Genomic DNA, 14,723 nt, shown 5'->3' with positions numbered 1-14,723 from the left:
ATTTTTGCTGGAGAAAATATGCGTTTACATACAATGAGGAACTTTCTGTCGAATATTAAAGTTGGAAGTCATTAACTGGAGATGGTCTTCTTTTATGACTTTTATTCCCGCTCAATACATATTTTAATCACCATTTCCGAGGCATCATATTTACTTCGCTTCAGATCTTCCTTTATTTTCCGCTGCTGGAATTAAATGATATCGAAACCATCCTGGAAAAGTTACTTCGCTGTTCTTAGCCAACTGACAAATTAATATAACACTGGAAAGTTTTAGGCGAAAGCTTTTCTCGAACTTCATTATCTTTTTCTCGCCTTAGTTTATATTTAGATTTCGCGTACCCTCTGTTATGACACTCAAGCATATTAGTTCTGATTTCCTGTCTCGCCGCCTGAGGATGCCCTGTGTCAATCTGGTCTCGACATACTTTGATATAACAACCCAGTTCCTCTCCCTCCTCTCCGTCATTATTCTGGGCACGAAATAACGCTCATCCTGCTCATACGGGCGACAGGATTTGCACTATTTTCCTCGGTGGCGTTCAAAAACAGAGAACTTCTGAATGCCCGCATTTGACCGACTCGAATAAAATACTCCTATTACTAATCTTCGGTGCTGATAATTTCTAGGCTATTTAAGCTAGGCATAACATTTGCTATGTTGCCAAAACAAACTTTTGATTTATTTGAGATTAGTTATAATTACAAGCGATATGTAATTGAAGCGGTAGGTAATTTCCCGTTATTGCCTTTGCTAGACTACAATAGCTGTGTGTATTGGGATTGGGAGATGAGTTGTGGAATAAAAAATGTTTCTCATTTGTCATTTATTTGGGGAGATTCAGCGTAGGACTATTCCTATCATTAGATTTTTTGATAACTTTAATTATTCCCGATCCTAATCTTTGGATCGGTAATACTTTAAAGAAAGGTAACAGCGTAATTATATTTAAAAATATCAATAATAATTAGGAATGCATTAATTCCTGTTGGCTCCAGTAAACTTTTGTAGTCCAAATGATACGAATGTGCAGGGCGGACTGTGCGGAAAAATTAAAGCAACTTATTTAAGAGCCAATCACGTCGGGACTGCGTTTTTTGTTGATTAAACACGACAGAAACATCCAGAAGGCCCTTTATCCTGTTCTTATCCCAAAAAAACCCCTTCTTCATCCCCCATTCCTTTCCAATGATTACATCACCACTGGCTTGCGGCTTGTACCTGTGGGGTTGATGTACTTTACGTGGAGGGAGTTTCTATTCCCTCTTTACGTATTTTCGAGGACGGATTTCTTGGATTACATATCAAGGAACATTGGTGCTGCACTCGAACAGAGCCCGAAAGGAAATAAGTTTATGTCAAGAAGTAAATATACAGGGATTCCTCTTTTCGGAGAACTAGTGGACGTTTTCTTTTAAATGCGAATTATACGAAGGTGAAAATACTCCAGGAGTAACCTATTTACCGGTAGTGATATTTGTACAAGGCATGGTTGCCTGCTCTATTAAATGACTGTGTTTATGGTATGTATATATATCTTTACCGTTAACATAGCAATCAACCCGAAGGTCGGTTTGATAGGTGACGTAATGTTTGCGTAGCCGATAGCGTAATCTATGCATAAGTTTGCAAAAATTGGTCTGAATGTTGGATGACAGAAAATATGGGACGAGGTGGCCGAGTGGTTAAGGCGTTGGACTGCTAATCCAATGTGCTCTGCACGCGTGGGTTCGAATCCCATCCTCGTCGAATTTTTTGTGTTGATTTTTTCCATTTCTTCCGTTAATTCAATATTTGTGTTGGGCTAAACTTGCAGCAAGTTTTCATTCTCTTCAATATTTAATAGAAAAAAGCTTGGTCTTGATCGCTTCTTCGGTCAACACAGTTAAGAAGGGTGGAGGACCTTTCCCATGTCAAAAGAGACTTTGAAAAGATTTCCGAGGTATTATAGAGTGGGTGGATTAAAGAGGCCTGGGAGGAACTGGAAGTAGGAATGAAAGTCGGGTGGGGATTAGTAAAATCAGTTAGGATCGCTGATGACCAAGCTTTAGTTTGTCAGGTTTGCAAGCATTGCTGAGTGAATTAGAAAATCAGTGCGACAGATATGGGATGAGAATAAATATCAATAAAACAAAGGTTATGCGATTTTCCAGAAAGAAAAAGGCTAAAGTAAACATAAAAATAGGAGGACAGAAACTGGAGCAGGCGAACAGTTTACGTGTCTTGGGAGTGTTTTGGACTAACACAGTCAAAGTAGTAGGGACGTTGGATGAAGAATTGCGCTAGGCAAAGAGACTTTCCCAAGGAGGAGGGAGTTGGTGACAGGGACGTTGAGTAAGGATATTAAGAAAAGGCTCGTAAAAACTTCTAAGGCGCGGAAACGTGGTCATTGAAGCATGAGGATAGATGTAGATCGGAGGCTTTGGAAATGTGGATGTGGAGAAGAATGGAGAAAGTGAAATGCATCGAAAGGAAAACAAATGAGGAAGTGCTAGTTATGGTGTGGGAGGAGTGAGGTTTGTTGGGAGAAATCCTATGGAGGCAGAAAAAATGAATGAAGGGCGTATTGATCGGCAGTGGGATATTGAAGACTGTAATAGAGGGGAGAATGTTAGGCAAACGAGCTTACGTTGATGCTGAAAGAAGATTTTCTAAGGCAATCACAGCATATAAAAACTAGGCCCCAGCAGTTTGATCCTCTGAGGAAACAGAGTATCTCTGTTGGGAAATCTCCGGCACATCACAACCTTCATCAATATTCAAAAGTTGTGGGCAAGTTATGGTTATATCATTTCTCGATCTTGAGGGACTGGCTTACTATCATATCGTACCGGTACACGCAACTGGTAATGGAGAATGTTGTAAGGATCTGCTTTTAACTTCTTCAAAACAATATCAATCGACAAAGACCTTACCCCAAAGTGACAATCTGGATGCTGCGCCACGAAAATTTACGACAGCCCATCGCAAATGTTGTCGCTGGATATTTCGCGAAAACAGAATAAACTCTATTCCTCATCTTTCTTGTCTATCTTTCAAGCCACAGACGTAACCCCATCTCACTTTTTCCTTTTCCCTGATTTGAAGAAATACTTGAAAAGCTTTATTCATAATCTTTAACGGTGGTGAAGGCTGCCCAGGCGATGTTGAAGAAGCAATCAAAAATGTTTATCAGTTTGTATTCAAAGACTGGAAAAAATGTGGTTTCAAAGGAATGACGAAAAGATTTTGACTTAGAAGAAAAACTACTTTCAGAAAGATCATCATAATTTGAAGAATGAGTAAAGGTATGCTGTTGAAAAAAGTATGATAATTCCTAATAGGATTTCCGCCGTATGTATTTCAAATAAAATTATTGCTTTAGCATTACATACTACTGTACCTCTGTAGATTTATTGCCAGCTTGCAACGTATAATAATGGGAGCATGAAGCGTGATAGTGGCTCTACTCATCAATATATTTCGTGGCATCCTTAATGTATTATGTCGTTTAACTGCCATCCTAGGGTGACGCGGAACGCCTGTCTAACACCATTGTGATAACTGCACGTTCTTTTCGCCCTAAAGTCTCCAAATTGTCTTTTACTCTGAAAAAAATTGATCGATGAAAATTTGGGAGGAAACCAAAAGAGATATAAAGGTGGATTTAGGGCTTTACGATTGACTTTGGAATGTGGTAGAAGGGGAAATGTGTGGTAAGTGGTGTATAAGGATGGAATGAATAGGCGCCTGTCACACAAACAACGGATGCAGAAAGTATGCATTGATTTATTTTAGCTTGAGTTGTCACGCTTTTGTAGTTTTGGGTGAGGTTTAGAAAGGTGTGTCTACCACAGCTACCGGTGGAACACCATTCCAAAAATACGCGAAGTAAACTTCGAATTATACTGCATTTCGTATTAATACATTTTCCACATCCACGAAACATGATGTGTTGTCTGTATCCGTCCCTAGTCGTCCATGTATCTATGTCGTTATTCCAAAATCCTTTCTTTCCTATTTCATCCAAATAATGTTTTTATCTGTATCTTACCTTCCCTTGTTTATCGAACGAATACGTATATTTTTGCGTTTCCATCCTTCCATAATGGCCCCAGCAACCTATGTCGAAAATCCCTCTCCCTTCTTCCCAAAATCCCTTCTCAAAGAGACGCGCACCACATCTGACCCACAATTTGCTCCACCCATCTGTCTCCGAGCAACCATTTCCATTTCCTTGATACCGTCTTTTATGGGTACATCCACTCGCCCTGCGAGGAACATCTGGAAGGGTTAAGAAAGGCCCGACAGCTCGCATGCACCAATCAATCTTTCTTTTCGCTCAGCCTTGTTGTTGTAGCAATCGCAGAATCACTGGTCTTCAAGACCAGGATTGTTGTGACTGTGTGTAGAATAATAGTTACTGGTACGGCAAGGGCAAGTGTAAAGAAATGATAAGTAAGCACTTAAATATAGAGGCAAGTGCTTAGTGGATTTGAAACCAGGTCCATAAGCAGCAGGATGAGTCTTGATTACAGGATTTTGAGATGCGTGCGTAAAGAAAAATGAAAACAAAACCCAAGTTGGATTGTGAGGAAGACAAAAAGGGTAGAGCCCACCTAATTCTAAGCCCAACGGCGTGTGAAATTCGCACATGAGGCTTGGGGAGGCAGTTCCCGGAAAGGCGGTAGGCATGTTTAGTTTAAGAGGTATAAGAAGGTTGAGAACAGGGTTTCTAGACAGCATTACGGCGGGTATAATGTACGAAGAGCTGAGGAAGAAACGAACGTAGGACGAGTAAAAAAGGAAGGTGTCTCGTGTTATTTCTGAGATATCTGGCTCTAAGAACTGTACAACAACGACAATGAATAGAAAGAATCCCTCGAATGAAGGAATACGATTATGGAACATAAGGTGTTTAAATCCCCACCTATAACTTCGGCATTCGGGTTGGAATTCCGATAAATAGATATACCTAATTTAGCGATTTAGCAACCGTTCATGTATCAAAAACGAGAAAAAATTTTGATACGCATGAAAGCAGATCCTATAGTTAAAGTAATTCTTGATTTGTTTTATTTCATGTACAAATCGTGATGAAGAGACATTATTTCGGATAAATTTGAACTACTTTCTCTTAAGCGACGATTTGAATCGTGTAATTTTAGCTTGATCTCATTACGGTGTGATATACCCTGAAAATAAGATTAGAAAGAATAAGTGTTGAGCAGTTAGATTTAAGTCATTATGCCCACTAACGGCAAGAGATCAGAATAACTTCATCTGAACTCGTTAGAGGGATCATAAATATTTTCCTTTTTTAATTTTAAGTAACCTATTATGTTGTTATTAGCTTATATAACCTTAGCTATTATCCTTATTGTTACGGACAGTTTTTTTGTTTGCTCAGGGAGGCATATCTCCATTAAATATCGTTGTACATGCACCCTTGTATGTATGTTATCATGTTCTATATTATTTTATAAATATATATTGTAAATAAAAATATGGAAACATTCAATTTTTCGACATTGCACACCTTTAGTTGGATCATACCCTGCCACACACCCTACCGCTGACTTTGCAGGGTACCAAAGAGATACAGAAAGTAAAATTAGATTTATTGAAAAAGAGAAATAATTCACGAGAGGTACCTTAAGAGATTACATTGGAGGGATTTTTTGAAAACCTCGGAATGGAGTGATTTTGACTTCTTATGAAGTTCCAGATCTTGAACGTGGAGGCTTGAAGATTATTGTAGATTTTGAGAATTTTGTGATGTGGGCGGGCTGAAATGAAAGAGGAAGGAAAAAATAAAATAGTTGACGGAAAGGAATAGACATGGTTGATTCTGGGAGAAGGGTTCGTTGGGAGAAATTCGAAGTAGGCGGGGCGATAAGTGGGTGGAGGAGATAATGAGAGGCAATGGGATGTTGATGACTGTGATAGAGAGGAGAATGCCAGGCAAACCAGGAAGAGAGAAGAAAAGAGTAGGCATTTAATATGGAATGAAAGTGGGAATGAAGGACGCGGATTTGACGAATGATTTAGTGGAATGCACTGCGTTTCCATATGAAATAGTGCGTCGGTGTTAATTGATTGATGGGGGAGTATGAGAAATCACGATTACAAAGTCATACGACCCGGATTTCAATGCATTAGCATCATAATCTAGGATTCTATACTCTATCCTCAATATATGTAAGGAATGGAGGAGGAAAATAGAGTAAGAGGGGAGGCTTTACATCTCACATCAATGTGCATCCACACGATTCCCCGTTAGCCGCAGAAAAGGCGTGTGGTGGGGGGTGATAGGACACCACTCGCAAAATATAATGCGGACACATGCAAATCAAACAAACAAACGCGAATTCCCATTTACGTCAAAATATACGTGCACAATCCGTTTTAACCTGAATATATGCAAGCACATGTACTAGCAACTAACGTAGACTAGCATACTACCTTGATCAAAAAGTTCCCGGAATAACCACCGTGTGGCGCTCCCATTGTTCCGATTTGAGTTCTGTTTTTTTTGTTAAATTGGTACATCTGTTGTTGATATTCCCTTTAAATCTTAGTGTCATAACTTGACATTTGCAAAAGTTACGTAGCCAAGAGTACATCTATCTCTGTGTGTGTTGGCGATTTTTTACAATTGCAGAAATGGATTTAAATTTGCAACAACGAACTTGTATTAAATTTTGCGTAAAAAACGGATTTAGTGGCGCACGGACGTTGGAAATGTTGGAAAAGTGTTTCGGCAACGATTCTCTAAAAAAAACGGTCGTTTACCAGTGGCACGAGCGGTTCAGAAGTGGTCGTGAGTCAATCGAAGATGATGAACGCAGTGGCAGACCATCGACATCGAAAGTCGGTGAAAAAATTGATAAAGTAAAACAAATGTTGGTCAATAACCGCAAATTAACCATCAGAGAAATAGCGGAGGACTTGAACATTGCCTATGGATCCGCCCAAGACATTGTGGTTAATGATTTGGGTTTCCGTCGTGTAGCATGCCAAAAGACCTCAATTTCATGCAAAAAAGAGACCGTGTTGACGTCGCAAAAGACATGATTTGCGAGGCTGAATCCGATCCCACATTCATCAAAAGGAACATTACTGGAGACGAGACGTGGGTTTATGAGTACGACACGCAATCCAGACATCAGGCAAGTGAATGGCGTTCACCAAATGAGCCGAGACCAAAAAAACCACGTCGTTTTCAGTCAAAAAAGAAGGCAATGCTGACGGTTTTCATGGATTACAACGGTGTAGTGCATCATGAATTTTTGCCAGAAGGCCAGACAGTAAACAAAGAGTATTATTTGGGCGTTATGAGACGTTTGCGTGAAGCAATTCGCCGAAAGAGACCAGAAATGTGGGCAGAAAACTCGTGGATTTTGCACCATGATAACGCACCGTCGCACAGTGCTATCATTATTCGTAATTTTTTGACGAAAAATGCAACAAATACCATCCAACAGCCACCGAATTCACCTGATTTGGCTCCCTGTGACTTCTTTCTGTTCAATCGAGTTAAAAAACCATTACGGGGAACGCGTTTTAGCAGCCGAGAGGAAGTAATGGAAAAATCGCAGGAAGCACTGATGGACATACCGAAAACCGACCGTAACTTTTGCAAATGTCAAGTTATGACACTAAGATTTAAAGGGAATATCAACAACAGATGTACCAATTTAACAAAAAAAACAGAACTCAAATCGGAACGATGGGAGCGCCACACGGTGGTTATTCCGGGAACTTTTTGATCAAGGTAGTATGCACTCACGAATGTAGCCACAAGTGAAACTAGAACTTAGTATTACCTCAGGTCCACTTTAACTACTCTAAGAAAACTATTATCTCTTCTGAAGCGACTAGCCTTTGACACAGTGTACCAGTGCACACGTCCTATCCCTACATCTACATGCATGGTACTCGGCAAGCCAAAGCTAGGATTTGTGACGCGGGGTAATTGCACACCAATTATCCCTAAAATGTGTATCTACATCAATACTCCGCGATCCAACGGAAAGTTATTTGGCCGAGGGTACAAGTACCATTTGGGATGGTAAGGAATAAGGAAGGGGAAAGCAGAAAGTATTTATTGAAAAACCCCGAACATCTTGCAAATTTATATACATGCTCGAGGAAGACTTAGTTCAATATAAATGTTTATTTCACACATTAAAATAGTTGATAGGAATAAAAAAAATGCAGTGCATCAACACATCTGAGCTTTAGATTTATAATTTTGTATGTTAAGCATAGTAATTTAAAGCCGCTTTATAAATTGTCAACGTTTTTTTACCGTCAATGTAAAATTATTAACACAAATTAGAGGTTTAAGAGTGATTAAGTGAGGCATAAAAGTATTCCTCACGTATCATCCTCCTTAAAATTCCGATCCCTCTCGTTTTAATATGAGGTCAATTTTCCTACCTTCTTTAATTTTCTCCGTTTATCATAACGCGAGCTTGTGGCTCACATCATTGTTGAAAAACGTTTGAAAGGGCTTGTAGTTTAAATTCGCGAATTAAAAAAAAAATATTCCGCCTTGGAATAAGGGCATGTTTATAAAAGGCAATTTTCCAGTATTTTGCATCTTCTAGTTAGGTAAAATATCTAGGATTTAAAAATGAGGTCGCTATTTCCTTCCTTTCTAATTAAAAGCCATGACCAGTTCCTTTGTCCTCCCTTGTATTTTTTGCTTACGCTCAGGGATGTTAGCTTCATAAAAAACAGTAAACCTTCAGAGTTAATTCTCAGATAAAATTGTAGTGAGCATTCTGATATTCGTGTGTTACCTAATCCACTTCCTGTAAGGTAATTTTAAGAAGTAAAATTTTTTATATTAACTACTCACGACCACATACTACTATGTACTATACTATATAATACGTTTATGTTTGTATATACACACGTATGCGCGTATGTGTGTGTGTGTGTGTATATATATGTAATGTACTACATGTATATATATATACATATACATATATATATATATATATATATATATATACGTAGTACATTACACAGTAACAAACAATATAGAAATACAAAAAAAGGAACACTCACTCGTTATTTCTTTATAATTTTGACGGAATTCTACTCCGTCTTCACCGGAAGATAGAGAGGTAATGACTGATATATATATATATATATATATATATATATATATATATATATATATATATATATATATATATATATATTTTTTTTTTTAAGGTAATCTACCGGTTAAGGTAGGTTTTTGGATGGACACAACTAACCACCAAACAGATATTTTATTACTCCTAACAGAACACAAAATCCATCATCCTACTCTATATCAGGTCCCTCTTCATCTCTGAGTACTTTCTTCCTCCCTTCATCCCGTCCAACATTCCTATCCTGTTCCTTCCCTTTCCTCTTTTGCCCAACATTCTACCCTCTATCACAGTCTTCAACATCCCACTGCCGGTCAACACCCCCTTCATCCACTTTTCCTGCCTCCATAGGATTGCTCCCAACAAACCCCTCTCTTCGCCCACCATACCAAGTACTTCCTCATTTGTTTTCTTCTCTGTCCATTTCACCTTCTCCATTCTTCTCCACACCCACATTTCAAAAGCCTCCAATCTACGTCTATCCTCCTGCTTCAATGACCACGTTTCCGCACCGTACATAACTACGCTCCATATCAAAGTTGCAACGAGCCCTTTCTTAACAAACTTACTCAACGTCCCTGCCATCAACTCCCTCCTCATTGTGAAAGCCTCTTTGCCTAGCGCAATTCTTCTCCTTACGTCCCTACTACTTTGACCGTGTTGGTCCAAAACACTTCCGAGGTACGTAAACAGTTCTACCTGCTCTAGTTTTTGTCCTCCTATTTTTATGTTTAGCTTGGCCTTTCTTTTCCTGGAAAATCGCATAACCTTTGTTTTATTAATATTGATTCTCATCCCATACCTGTCGCACTGAATTTCCAATTCACTCAGCAATGCTTGCAGCCCCTTGGCTGACTGACAAACTAAAGCTTGGTCATCAGCAAACCTAACTGATTTTACGAATTCCCCGCCCACTTTCATTCCTACCTCGAGGTCTTCCCATGCCTCTTTGATCATTTCCTCTGCATACAGGTTGAACAGCAACGGTGATAATGGGCAACCCTGCCTTACACCCCTTCCTAACACTGCCCATCCTGACTCCCCGTTTCCCACCCGCACCTGAGCAGTCTGAGACATGTACAGGTTGCGGATTAGCCTCCTTTCCCTCCAATCTATTCCTATTTTCTGCAGAATACTCATTAGTTTTTCCCAATTCACTCTATCAAACGCTTTTTCGAAATCTACGAAACAGGCAAATACCTCCCGGTTGTGTTCTATATTCCTCTTGATTAATAATCTCATTACTGCAATGGCATCACGCGTACCTCTCCCCTTCCTAAACCCAAACTGATCATCCCCTAAGTAATCATTTGCCCTACTCTCTATCCTTTTGTTTATGATCCTGAGAACAACTTTAGCTGCGTGGGATATCAAACTAATTGTCCTATAGTCCTCACATGACGTGGCCTTTACCTTTTTCGGAATAGGAACTAAAACTGATCTCACAATATATATATATATATATATATAATATAATATATATATATAATATATATATATATATAAAGATATATATTTATACACGCATAGAATTATGTATTTCATATGATTTTTGTTCTAAGTGGAATTCGATTCGATAAATTGATTTTGACAATTTTTTGTGGTGCCTGTCATTTTTTGCTTGCGTTATCCATGGTAAGAAATAGAATATTTCACCGGAGCATTGTCGTTTCGTCTCTATGGGTCAGTGAACAAAGCTTTGCTGGGTCTGAAATAAATTTACTGGGGAGAGCCTGGTGATTTCTTTCCTTTCAAATCCCTACTTGCAAACGATGGCGTACGTACAAATTACTTTTATGTTTCTCGCGATTGTGCTGATTTTTTCTGCTTCCTGAACGCCTCGGGCATTTAATTACTGATTTTAATTGGAACATTTTAAAAATTTGAGTGTGTTGCTAGATTAACTTTTTCTTGAGGCGAAAATTATTTAACTTCGTCAAATTCCGTTGAAACTCATTTACCTATAATTACTATATGTCAGTTTTTTCCGGATAAGGTTGTAGCTAAGGTTTGGTCTCCTGAATTTTTATTTATATTTGTTTCTCTCTACTTACTAATTTCGCCTCATATTTATTGACCCGTTCTTAATAGTTATAGCGTTCGTGGCTAACGTTGCGTAGGTTACCTGTTCTGGTGTAAAGGTCGGAATTTTATTTTCATCATTTTTTTTAATTATTGTTGCTGATTATGATGTGATTGGTCGATGGCGAGGCTCAGTTTGTATCAATTGCGGAGTTGTTTGAATTTTTTCCAACTGACTGGTGATGCATTCATATGCATCTAAACAATACCCTTCAAGCCCACATAAGGGCGTGTGGCGGGGGTGTTAGGTCAACACCCGTAAACTAGAATAAAACCTTTTAATAAAAAAATAAAATAGAAAGATAAAAAGATAAAATCGTTTAACCTCTGCACAAATATTAGTTTCTTCATTGACTCGACAAACCTTAATATACTCAGCACGTAAAACTCTTAAAAGATTCAGCCCTTGAACTTAAAAACTTCAACTTTTTTTTCTCAATAGTTAACTCCCTTTTGCTTTCATTCTTGAATTCAATTGGGTGAGATCTTACTGAATGGTATTAGGAAAACAGAAGCAATGAATAAAAAATTAGCAGCATATTTGTATTATACTAATATCCCTGGTCAGAGAATGTTCAGCCGATTCATGAGCCTGGCTGGTTTACCGTATAATATAGAAAGTGCCGTTTCTGAACCTCGCTCCCTTGTTTATCTGGTACGCTATTACCACGCTATAACAGTTGCTATCGTTGCTATGGATACAATGGCGAGGTAAAATAAAAAAAATATTATGGAGCAACTGACAGCTCTAATAACATCAAAGAAACAAAAAAATGAATAATTTGAAACTGTGGACTTTAAATAAATATAATTTGTTTTTTTTTACATTCAGGGCAGTTTATGTACAACATACGGTGAACAGTGGGAGCAGTCTCGCGGAGGAGTATAAATTACCAAGGATTTTTCAATGAACAAGTCTGCCTTTCAGCCGAATTATTCCAGGAGATTTGTGCGGGATCAAATGGGCTAATTGTCTTTTGAGATATGGAAGTAAAGAACGAAAAAACATTGACGCAAAGGAAAAAAAACGATGTTCTATAAATAAATAGGGGAGGAGAGAAGGTTTTTGAGATTTATCCGAAGGATAGAGGAAAGGTGGATGGAGATATTTGAATAAGGGATGGAATTTTGAAGTTGGGAAAGAGGGGAGGACATTAGCCCGGCGGAGTAGGAATAGGATAAGCATGTTGAACGGAATTAAGGAAGGAAAAGTATGCGGGATTGAAGAACAGATTATTTTATTGTACAGTCACGCTGTGTCTTGTCCGGCGGAACTCAGAAATGTAGCGTTTCAAGGTGGTGTCCATCAACAATCTGTCTTATAAGTTAGATGATCAAATGATTTAATTATTCCCCATTATTAGAAATTACCCTATCTTTAACCCTTCGTATTTGATGTCCTACCCGTGGCTCCGTTCGAGTAGGAATTGAATCTATTTTCTTAGGAGAATTTGTGTAGATGTAAAGTTAGTTATGGTGCCAATGATTTCTCCTGTATTAGGAGTGCCTTGGAAAGATACCCATGTTATATCTAAGGTTTTACTGGTAGTTTGAAATTAATATTTATTTAATAATTAAAACGGAATCCTTAACCCTGCTCTATATATATTTTTCCTTTTCGGTGACCCATTAAACACTCATTCCCTTATCCATTACACCTTCCGCTTGGTGCTTGCACCCTCTGATACACTTATTTTCGTGGATTGTGAGGTATTTGTGTAAACGTAGGCATAGGCTTTCCTCAATGAAAGCGTCTTAGGGAGAGGGTACAACGCAAGACTTCAAGAAAGTCCGTGGTACTCTCGCTTGAATTATTTCGTCTTGAAACCAAATATTAACATTATTTTCTTTCCATCTTAGTTTCAATGGATTCAGGGACGTAGTTACATCGTTATTATTTCATTAATATTTCTTATTTTAACGGTAGAGGTAGGTTTTTGATAGGCACAAACTTCAAACACATTAATAAAATTTGGTAATTTTTGCTGTGTTTATTTACGAGCGATCGTGGATTTTCACAAGCTAAGGCCGAAACCGTAGTAGATACAAACTTGTTACCAATTTATTTGTTAACTCTTCCCAACACTCCACGCTGCAAGTATTGAATGAAGGGTAGCAGGAAGCATGCAGATTTTGAATAAGGTTAAATGGTAATGTGCCACTTTGGTCGTGTTATTTGAGGTTTGGAAATGTATCAGTCATTAGTGTGTGTGTTCATCCAAAACTTTACTAGAACGGTGGAATACATGGTGCGTTCCAAAAGTAATGCAATTAAATTTCCTGCGCTGCTCCTTTGGTCGGTGTGGGATCAAGGGACCAGGTGCCAACGCTGCTGCACCACCCCTATATTCCTGACGTCACCCCATCAGACCTTTTTTTATTCCCTTGGATTAAGGCAGCCCTTAAAGGAACCCGTTTTTCGTCCATAGAAGAGATCAAATCAGCCGTGCCGAAGACCTTGCGAGAGGTCCCCGAAGACGCCTTCCAGGACCCGTACCGGTCATCGCAGAGTCGCTGGAAAAATATTTAGAGGCCCAAGGAAAGTAATTTGAAGAATTTTAAGTGTTTGTGCAAATCTGTTCAATATATTACTTAAAAAATAATACGTTACTTTTGGTGCGCTCACTGTAGCATCAATAGTAATCATAGATGGCGTGCCTGCAGCTTTAGACTTAGTTTTCTTCTTCTACAGTCCCTGGGAAAAAAACCCAATGGTTGCTCCTGCATTCGGAATTCGGTCGGAGGATTCTTCTTCCTTCTTCATCCTTCACTGGGGTCATGAGTCGAAGATGGAATAGGTTTGGTTAATCATTCGCGTCGTGCCTGACGATTCACTTCCTCCCGCCACTGCACGGCCGATGACGTCTCCATACCGAGGGGGGGGGGAGGGGAGACGCATGAGGAAACGCTCAGAGAGTCTGAATCTGGCGCAAGTACAAATTATCTATCAATCCTGAGAGTAGGATATGGGACGAAAGCCGCCATCAAACAATCGTGACGGACGAATTCATCGCCCGAACCATTTCTTCGGGATCCCATGAGAAAGCATTCCTCTCCCTCCCACTCTCACCCCCCCCCTTGTGAAAGTGGGCAGGAGTGGAAATTAGAAGAAAAGCCGACCTAAAGGTACGAAACTATCCCAGGTCGGCGATTAACATCATAAGGCTATATAATCAGCAAGGGTTTCTCCAATTGGTGTGATCAGGAACTCCCTCATTTTCTCCATTTTCCCCAGGTCACGCCTTTTTCCGCGTTGCAAGAAGTCCTTGGATATATGGAGTCATGCGCGGCCTATTTCTTTCCACCCTCCCCCTCCAACACATCCCACCTCTATTCCGCCTCCCCCAACCCCCTCCCCCCCACTTATTCTCTCTCCGCTGCTGAAAGGAGATCTGGAGAAGAAGAAACGGGTTGGGGGGGCTTAAAGGACTCCAGTTTTTAACATTTGGAACTGGTAGTTAACGTAATTGCGGGAGGCTAAGATATCCCTGAGGGATGTTGTATAAATGG

The 14,723-nt window shown here is 39.3% G+C and overlaps 1 protein-coding gene and 1 non-coding gene across 2 annotated transcripts in view; both read left to right on the top strand.

The window, feature by feature from the left end:
- Window positions 1-14,723, top strand: part of LOC139695307 (protein groucho-like) — a 777,395-nt gene that overhangs the window by 166,768 nt on the left and 595,904 nt on the right. The gene's annotated exons all lie outside the window — the stretch shown is intronic.
- TRNAS-GCU (transfer RNA serine (anticodon GCU)) lies at window positions 1,668-1,749 on the top strand. Its single transcript has one exon. It is a non-coding gene; the product is annotated as a tRNA-Ser (tRNA).

The sequence above is a fragment of the Hetaerina americana genome, unplaced genomic scaffold, assembly GCF_022747635.1.
Source record: "Hetaerina americana unplaced genomic scaffold, ioHetAmer1.1.p SCAF_6, whole genome shotgun sequence".
Classification (NCBI taxonomy): domain Eukaryota; kingdom Metazoa; phylum Arthropoda; class Insecta; order Odonata; family Calopterygidae; genus Hetaerina; species Hetaerina americana.
This window is presented reverse-complemented; position numbering and strand designations above follow the sequence as displayed.